The sequence below is a fragment of the Myotis davidii genome, unplaced genomic scaffold (genome assembly GCF_000327345.1).
Source record: "Myotis davidii unplaced genomic scaffold, ASM32734v1 scaffold399, whole genome shotgun sequence".
Classification (NCBI taxonomy): domain Eukaryota; kingdom Metazoa; phylum Chordata; class Mammalia; order Chiroptera; family Vespertilionidae; genus Myotis; species Myotis davidii.
Genome location: NW_006292094.1, coordinates 5,751,897 through 5,761,091, shown reverse-complemented (window position 1 = coordinate 5,761,091; position 9,195 = coordinate 5,751,897). Strand labels below are relative to the sequence as shown.

Genomic DNA, 9,195 nt, shown 5'->3' with positions numbered 1-9,195 from the left:
AAAAATCATTAAAAACATTTAATAAACAAATACATAAATAAATGACAGCAAGCTGCCGAGTGTGTGAGATGTGCGCTCAGCACCCACCGGGGAGTCGCTCTGTGCACAGCCCGGTTCGCTGAGTCCGCGTCGACGTCACACTGTGTGTAGGTCCACCCTGCCCAGCTTCTTCCTCACGCGTGTGAGCGCCCACAGGTGGGTGAGGACTGTGAGTGCCCACAGGTGGGTGAGGACTGTGAACGCCCGCAGGTGGGTGAGGGCTGTGAGCGCCCACAGGTGGGTGAGGACTGAGAGCGCCCGCAGGTGGGTGAGGGCTGGGAGCGCCCACAGGTGGGATGAGGGCTGTGAGCGCCCACAGGTGGGTGAGGACTGAGAGCGCCCGCAGGTGGGTGAGGGCTGGGAGCGCCCACAGGTGGGATGAGGGCTGTGAGCGCCCACAGGTGGGTGAGGACTGAGAGCGCCCGCAGGTGGGTGAGGGCTGGGAGCGCCCACAGGTGGGATGAGGGCTGTGAGCGCCCACAGGTGGGTGAGGACTGAGAGCGCCCGCAGGTGGGTGAGGGCTGGGAGCGCCCACAGGTGGGATGAGGGCTGTGAGCGCCCACAGGTGGGTGAGGACTGAGAGCGCCCGCAGGTGGGTGAGGGCTGGGAGCGCCCACAGGTGGGATGAGGGCTGTGAGCGCCCACAGGTGGGTGAGGACTGAGAGCGCCCGCAGGTGGGTGAGGGCTGGGAGCGCCCACAGGTGGGATGAGGGCTGTGAGCGCCCACAGGTGGGTGAGGACTGAGAGCGCCCGCAGGTGGGTGAGGGCTGGGAGCGCCCACAGGTGGGATGAGGGCTGTGAGCGCCCACAGGTGGGTGAGGACTGAGAGCGCCCGCAGGTGGGTGAGGGCTGGGAGCGCCCACAGGTGGGATGAGGGCTGTGAGCGCCCACAGGTGGGTGAGGACTGAGAGCGCCCGCAGGTGGGTGAGGGCTGGGAGCGCCCACAGGTGGGATGAGGGCTGTGAGCGCCCACAGGTGGGTGAGGACTGAGAGCGCCCACAGGTGGGATGAGGACTGAGAGCGCCCGCAGGTGGGATGAGGGCCGTGTTGTTATCCACCTGCCTTCCCGTCTGTGAGCACCGTCCTGTCCTACCAGCAGCGCCCTCCCTCCCGTTGGCCGTGGCGATGGCCGTGGCGATGGCCGTGTGTGTCCCGGGAGGCTCTCGGCTGCGTTTGAACTCATTTATAGTCACAGTTTCTGCCTTATGTGCTCTTCCTCTCCTGTCGTCGGCCTGAGATTTATTGTTGGTGCTGATTTTAGAGCAAAATAGAAATGAGATTGAGCTGGCATTTTTTTAAGAAGCCGGCTCCGCAGCAGGCGGAGTAGAGAATCAGTTGGCTTAAACAGATAACCTTGGGTCATATCGGAAAATGTCTTGTTCCAGCTGAGGACTCGTTCCCGCCTGTGGGACCGACGGTATTCATTTAAGGGGGCGCGGGCAGACAGGAGAGAGATTTCTTCTCTTCAGATCTCCTGATTTGTTTGTGTCTCTGCTGTGACCCCCAGGGTAATGCTCATAAAGCAACTTCTAACAGAAAGCAGAGTGAGCTACGGCTTCTCACTCTTCACTCGCACAGCGGCCTGTGCCCTGGCTCGTCTGTGGTCGTGTTTGCTGTGCTCCTCACCAAGGACAGCGACCCACCGAGTCCCTAGGGATGGACTGGGAGAAAGCAGGCGCCCGAGTGGGCGTGAGAGCGAGACCAAGGGAGGCAACACCCCCACTGCAGTGTGGACTGTGCATTCGGATGGAGACGTGGCCTGTGTGCTCAGAGGGCGTGGCCTGTGTGATCAGAGAGGCGTGGCCTGTGTGATCAGAGGGGTGTGGCCTGTGTGATCAGAGAGGCGTGGCCTGTGTGATCAGAGGGGTGTGGCCTGTGTGATCAGAGGGAGTGGCCTGTGTGCTCAGAGGGGTGTGGCCATGCGAACCCGCAGCTTCACCGCAGCTGTGGGCAGCTCCCTGCCTCCTGCAGGGACTTGCGTCCCAGAGGGCAGAGCCCTCTCCTGGGCCACACGTGCTCAGTGGAGGGCGTCCTGCCTGCCGGCCTATCTGTCCACAGCAGGCGCTGACACTCTGCACGGAGCCTTGTTGAGCTTTGTTGAGTGCTCATCACCCGCTCCATCCAAATACCCAGGGTGTGGCCTTTATGCTCAGAGGGGTGTGGCCTGTGTGATCAGAGGGAGTGGCCTGTGTGATCAGAGGGGTGTGGCCTGTGCGCTCAGGGGGCATGGCCTGTGTGATCAGAGGGGTGTGGCCTGTGTGCTCAAAGGGGCGTGGCCTGTGCGCTCAGGGGGCGTGGCCTGTGTGGTCAGAGGGGTGTGGCCTGTGTGCTCAGAGGGGCATGGCCTGTGTGGTCAGAGGGGCGTGGCCTGTGTGACCAGAGGGTGTGGCCTGTGTGCTCAGGTGGGGTGTGGCACTGCTCTGCAACCAGGTATGCTGAGCCTCAGGGCCAGGCTCTCCACTCAGGCTGAGGCCTGCAGGTGTCTAGTTGAGGGCACAGGGGGAGGTGGCTAAGGGCCCCACCCGCCCTCGGGGGGGAGGGGGGAGGAGGCTCCTTCCTTGCTGCTGGTGTCTGCAGACTGAACGCTGCCCGTTCCTGGGATGACTTTGAAGGGAATGTGGGTGAAGGACCTGGTCATCTGTGGATTTGTCTACCGGCTGCTCATTGTTTGGGGATCTCAGGTGCCTCAGGAAAGGGGGAGAGAAACCCTCTCAGACCCCTGTCCCCGCGCTTCCCCTCTGTGGGGAAGTTACCAAGGAACCGGCGCCTGGGAGGCCGACAGAGGAAGGGCTTGTCCTATCGGTGCATTTGTAGGAACATCTGGGCTTCAGGTGGGAATTCATGAGAAGTGCCGTGTGACTGATGCGCCCTTCCTTCTCTGGGTGTCATCTCCGCTCGGCGTGTTGGTCCATGAAACACTGAATGTGTAAATGGGAGAGTTTGGTGTTGGAGTTCTCACTTGAGAAGCTCTGGTGTTACTTAGATGTCAGGCTTGTAGGAAATAACTAGTGGCCCGGTGCACGAAATTCATGCATATTAAAAGGGGATTAATTAGGGGAAATATTTCAATAATGCTATTTGCCCTTTCTCTATAATAGAAGTGTCAGAGAGGAAAGAACATTAGTAAAATGCATATGAAAATCCCCCTCCTGTCAGAGTCTGGTGCACAGCGTGGGACCCAGAGTCAGGTCCTCGCCCACCCGCCGCACGAGCTTCGAAAACGCAGGAGACCCAGACCTGGCCAGCCCCACCCCCATTGGGTGAGACCCAGACCTGGCCAGCCCCACCCCCATTAGGTGAGACCCAGACCTGGCCAGCCCCACCCCCATTGGGTGAGACCCAGACCTGGCCGGCCTCACCCCCATCAAGCCCCACCAGGTGGGACAGGGAGCACAGCCTCATGTCCCCCAGCCTGGTGCCAGGTGGGGGGTGCGGCCTGAGGTCCCCCAGCCTAGCACTGGGGCGGGGGGTGGCATGGCCTAAGGTCCCCCATCAAGCCCTGTGGGGCAGGGTGTGCGGCCTGAGGTCCCTCGCCCTGGCCAGGCGCCTTGCAGCCTCAGGTCCCTGCTGTTCGGTCGTGACGTTGCAGCGTCCCGGCTAATTCGCACGTTCCTCTGTTATTATATAGATTATTATATAGATGGGAAGAGGGCATCTGTTGGCCTCGGTCCCCTTCTGGGAAGGACGCGGAGCCTCGAGAAACCTGGGTCTCAGAACACTGGCCCCTCAGCGCTTTGCGTCTGCACACAGCGGGGCGGGCATGCCATACAGAGCTCTCGATTCATGTGGTTCCAGCCAGGCGGTCTGCACAAAGCACGCCCTGTGCCCCCAGCGGTGTGCCCCCGTCCCACCCCCACCCCCGGCTTCATCAGAACCAGACCAGGACCTTCCCCTGAGCTTCGGTGCCAGGATTTCTTGTCTCTGCGTTGAACGGCGGCCTCTGTGGCAAGAGAAGCGGCTTCCGTGGGTCTGGTTCTCTGAGACCCTCGCGGCGCTGACGGGGGGCGCACGGGGGGATGAGACGCGTTCTGCCCGCGCTGTGCCCGCCTCTCGCGTCTCCTGGCGCCTCCTTCTGTCTCTCCTGTGCTCCCAGCAGGGGTTGCGGTGATTCTGTTTGCTCGGGACTCAGGATCGGGTTTCTCACGGTTTTATGTGTCTCATGTGTTAAAGGTACTTTTTTAGTCACAGATTCTGTTAGTGAGTCGCATGCTCCGTAAAGAAAATCTGATTGGGGCCAGGTTTGCGCCTGGCAGATAGTCCTGTTCGTGTCCCGGGAGCAGCGCGCTGCCCTCTCTGTGCAAGTCCGTGGGGGAGAAGTGGCAACACCCGCCTGGGAGTTACACTGAGATTCACCCCGTTTGCCAGGCAGCTCTTAGGCGCCGACTGTGCCCAGTCTCCCGGGTTTGTAAGTCACATCCTCCAGGAGCTGGCAGTGGGCGGGCCGGTGTGGGGTGCTCAGCGCCTTGTTCGGGGGAGACGGGCTCTTGTCCTGCCTTTGAGGACACACTGCTGGCCAGTGAGCCTGCGTCCTCAAGCGATGGCCACACGGTCATTAAAAGGGACCCCGGGTTTTGGCCCCTCCCAGTTTGCTGTTCTTCCACACGGCTGCCAGCCTCTGGGTATTCTGTGCGTCCACTGGCCATGGAGCCCTCAGCTCGGGTGGAGCCCCGGTCCCACTGTCCTTGCTGACGGCCTTGGCCGGGGGTGGGGCACACTTGCCTGGCGTGCTGGGCTCCACGCCTAGGTGGGCGTGCTGGACACTTCATTCAAGGGCATTTGTTATCGACACAATAAAGTGACGCGATTGTGCCTCGTACAGCCTCTCCTCCTGCTCCTGCTTTCCCCAAGCTGGCGCTTTCATTCCTGCCCCCCCCCCGGCCCCCAGCACCAGGACACAGGGACTTGAGAACACCCTGACCTGAGACAAGTCCCTCTCGCCCCCGGCCCCCCCAGACTGCACCAGGCCAGCTCCTCGCCGGCTGCGCTCTCCTCCATCACGGGCAGACCGCGTGCTCACGTGTGTGAATGTGAAGCAGGTGGCCTTCTGCTGTCCCCTGAGTCGGGGACGTGGGTCATCGCTCCATCACCCCGTCCCGCGGTCCCCGATCCGCACGCCTGCTCCATGGTTACCGTGTGCGCGCGGCGCACCCCCAAATGCATAAACCCGCCACTGCGGGCTGCCATAATCACACTCACTCCTCTGCCCGGGAAACGGCCGGTGGAAATACGTTCTCTGTTACGTTCCATTCGTTTCCAAATGTAAAAGTTTCCAAATATGTTATAAATGAGAAGAAAAGAAACTGCCGGACTGTTTGTCAAACTGTCACATTATTTTATTTATCGTCTCCTGTCAATAGAAAAGTCCAGAAGTGGATTGAGATAAAAAATGGAGGCGCGTGTGGAGATAAACGGGAAGGGAGACACAGCGCGTTCCCTCCCGCCTGCTCCGGGCAGCAAACGAGAAGCACTGAGAGCCGCCGGCGTGGCTCGGTGGTTGAGCGCCGGCCTGTGAACGGGGAGGTCGTGGTTCCGTCCCGGTCAGGGCACAGGCCCGGGTTACGGGCTCGATCCCCAGTGAGGGGCATGTGGGAGGCAGCCGATCCATGATTCCCTCTCATTATTGATGTTTCTCTCTCTCTCCCTCCCCCTTCCTCTCTGAAATCAGGAAGAATATGTTTTAAACGGCTGGAGGAGCTTTCTGTTTAGCCAACAAGATGTTTCTGGTCGGTAGAGAATTGCGCTCTTTATGTCGGTTTTCAGGATAAAGCGCCGTCCGAAGGGCCGGGTTCTGCCTGGAGAAAGCCCCTGTGGAGCCTGGGGGGACCCGGCTGCCCGCTGCCTTCACGCTTCCGCGGGGGCAGGCTTCCACAAGGAGGCGGTCGTGGCTGTGGGGGCTGGAGATGTGCTGGTTGGGGTGCACCTCAGCCTCTGCAACACTGTGCACCCAGGCTCAGTGTTACGGACTCGGCCTGTAGACACTGGCCCCGGGCTGCACGCGGCCAGCACCCCTGGGAGACGCCCCTGCCCAGCTCTGATGTGCAGGGAAAGCCCGCAGGCTCCGCTCCCGTCCCTCCAGCGCAGCAGCACCTCCTGCCGGGGAAGGTCGGGGGTCACAGGCGGCCAGCTACGCGGCACTTCCATTGTCAGGAGCAGGCACGAGGGGCGGCCCGCTGCGTGCTGAGGCGGCTGCAGCGCTGAGCAAAAGGTGACCCGGTCTTGCGGTGCTCCACCAGGGCCTCGCGGTGCACTGGGGGGCCCTCGTAGGGTACACTGAGGGGGTACACACATGGGGTGCACTGGTGGCCCTCATAGGGTGTACTGGGGGGCCCTCCTCAGGGTACACTGGGAGGTACACACATGGGGTGCACTGGGGACCCTCATAGGGTGTACTAGGGGGCCCTCCACAGGGTACACTGGGGGGTACACACGTGGGGCCCTCGGCGGTGCACTGGGTGTTTGTAACAAGAGAGCTTGGGGTGTGTATGGGATCAGGGCCCCCCCACGTTGGGCCCTGAGCTGTGAATGGGCTGCAGGCCTCCTCAGGGTCCCGCGTTCATGGCCACGTGTCCTGAGAGGAGCAGCCACACTGGCCGACACCATCAGGCAGGAGAGAGGAACCTGGGGCCGCGCAGGGGGCCCGCGCCCTGCTCTCCTGGGCCTGGAACGCCTGCGCCCCGAGAGCCACTAGGCTGGTCTTCCTCGCTCCTTAAGGTCGCCCACTGCCTCCCGCCCCCCCTGTGTCCCTGCTGCCACTCCAGTCATCATGATGCCCTCACCTCGACGAACGGTGTCTCGTTGTCCACTTACCCCCAGACCCCCGGCTCAGCAGCTCAGGGATGGGGAACCCTGTCTCCTGCTGGAGAGACTTTCTAATCACGTGCAGCCTGGACACCTGCTGCCTCTGAGCCCGGCACCAGGGCTGGACAGGGAGGGCGGGGCTGGGTGTGGACGGGCCCTGCCTCTGTGGGGTTGTTTGTTCCCAGAGCTACAGCGAGGCCGCCCCAGGCACCTGCCGCCCCGGGAGCCCCCTGGCGTGCGCTGCTCCCTCCGCCCAAATCTCTTCCAATTCGATTTCTTCACCTCCTGCCACCCGCCCGCCCGGGAAATGATCCGCTGGGAAAGCTCGACCCGGAGCCGCTTGGGGGGGGGCGGGGGGAGCTCCAGGTCCCGTGGTTTCCGGGGAACTGACCACAGCAGAGCTCGGAGGAGGAGCAGCCCCGTGGAGAGCAGGGTTCTGAACTCCGGGCGCCGACGCTCCTCTATCCAAACGCCTCTCACCACTGAGTCATGTGACTGGGCCTCTGTTTTCTGAGAAGATAATAGAATAGATACCGTATTCGCTGGGGTTCGATGCCAAGGGCTGACACCTGTAAATGGACCCGTTTAGCACAACGTCCGGGGCCGTGTGGGGCTTGGTCAGCACAGCCCCTTCCCTCTTCCCACTGGGTTTTCCTTCCTCTGGGAGGTCATTCCCAGCGCACTGACATTGGAATTTGGAACTGTTTTGTGTAGAGCATTGAAGGAGAGGGTCATATTTCTGGTGGCGGCAGCGGTGACTCGTTATTGCGGAATATGCATGAAGAATTAAGCCATCATTGAGATTTGTTGAGTGCTCATCGCGTCGTAAATTCTCCGGGAGCGGCAGGAATAAAGAGCCGGCTTATTCCTTTAAGGGCGCCCCGGTGTTCGTCTCCGCAGCTTCCCTCCCGAAAGGGACCGTGGGGGCAAACTGTGGGAGGAAGCCCGCGTGCGGGTGAGGAACGCACCCCGTTATCTTGTCTCGCCGGGAACAGAGTGAAACCGACAAGCGGTAAAGGAGGCAGAGGCTCAGGTCCTCACCACAAAGGGAGGAGGCGACAGGGCGCCGGGGGAAGCCGTGTCTGGAAGGCAGCCCGGGATGGAGGCATGACGGCGGGGAGGAGGTCTCCGCGTGGGGACACTCAGCGCAGACTTGGTCGCGGAGGGACTAGACCTGCAAATGGGGGTGATTCACAGCGTGGCCTGGACGGCCTGCTCCCGCCGTCTGCTGGGGGCAGCATGTCAGCGCCTGCCATGGACAGACAGGCCGGCAGGCAGGACGCCCTCCGCGGAGCACGCGTGGCCAGGAGCGGGCTCTGCCCTCTGGACGCCGGGCCCTGCAGGGGCAGGGAGCTGCCCAGGGCCGCGGTGAAGCTGCCGGTTCGCACGGGGGTGGGTGCGCTTCCCGAGCCTCGCCGCGCTGCTCTGTAGTCCACGTGCACACCCAGTCTGGTTGCACTTGGAACCCGCTGTTGGCTCGGGAGGCCCCGGCTGCGCTCAGCTGCCCTGGCTCTGCTCGTGCCCACAGACTGGCCCGGAGTCCAGGTCACCTTCCCAGCGGCCCTGTGTGTGTGTCCCAAACGCCCGCCTTGGGAGCAGCGACATTTCACCGGCCCCTCCTCACCTGCCTCCGCGCGTGTCCTGTGCGGGTCACGCCTCACCGCGAGCGCAGGCGGCGGGCGGGAGGTCGGGCGTTTGCGAACAGACTGACATTTACCAGCCCCGAGCCAGGCGGGCACGTGACCTGCCCTGCGGACCCCACAGGGGCGGTCACTGAAGCCGCGTTTGTACTGCAGAAGGTGGGGCACAGACAGTCCCAGCTCCAGAGGAGGCACATGGGGCCTGTCTTTCCATCGCCGCAGCGACTCCGTGACGACCGCCCCCCCCCGTGTGTCCCACATGTCCTTGCAGGACTGGCATAGGCCCTGGGCCCGTTCCTCAGGGTCAGCGGGCAGTCGAGGCTGAGCGGCTGGGGGACCGTCCCCCGGGGCAGCGACCAGTGCTGAGCACAGCTTCCTCCGGGCGGCGGCTGAGCCGTGATTGATGCCGCATTAGCCCGTCCCGGCGACCGCCGCACCCGCTCTCTCCTGCGCCGCATGTCGCAGCCATTGCAGACAGGAGCTCCTCAGTCACTGCTCCTCGTCGGGACGTTCACAGGTGGCGGCGGTTAACATGCTGGCGTTCAGCTCTGTCCTTCGTCCCATCGCGACTGCAGGTGGCATCTCCTGGATGGCGTCTCCTGGATGGCGTCTCCTAGAAGTCTGCCAGCTGCCACGTCCCTGCCCTGTCTCCCCGGAAGCCACGCCCAGGGAGCCGCGGGGTGTGGGGGGCAGCTTTCCAGGACCCACGGACACGAGA

General features: G+C 62.7%; 1 protein-coding gene across 1 annotated transcript in view; it reads left to right on the top strand.

Annotated features, from left to right (window-relative positions):
* SDK1 (sidekick cell adhesion molecule 1) overlaps positions 1 to 9,195 on the top strand; it is a 455,450-nt gene that overhangs the window by 213,590 nt on the left and 232,665 nt on the right. The window lies entirely within an intron of this gene.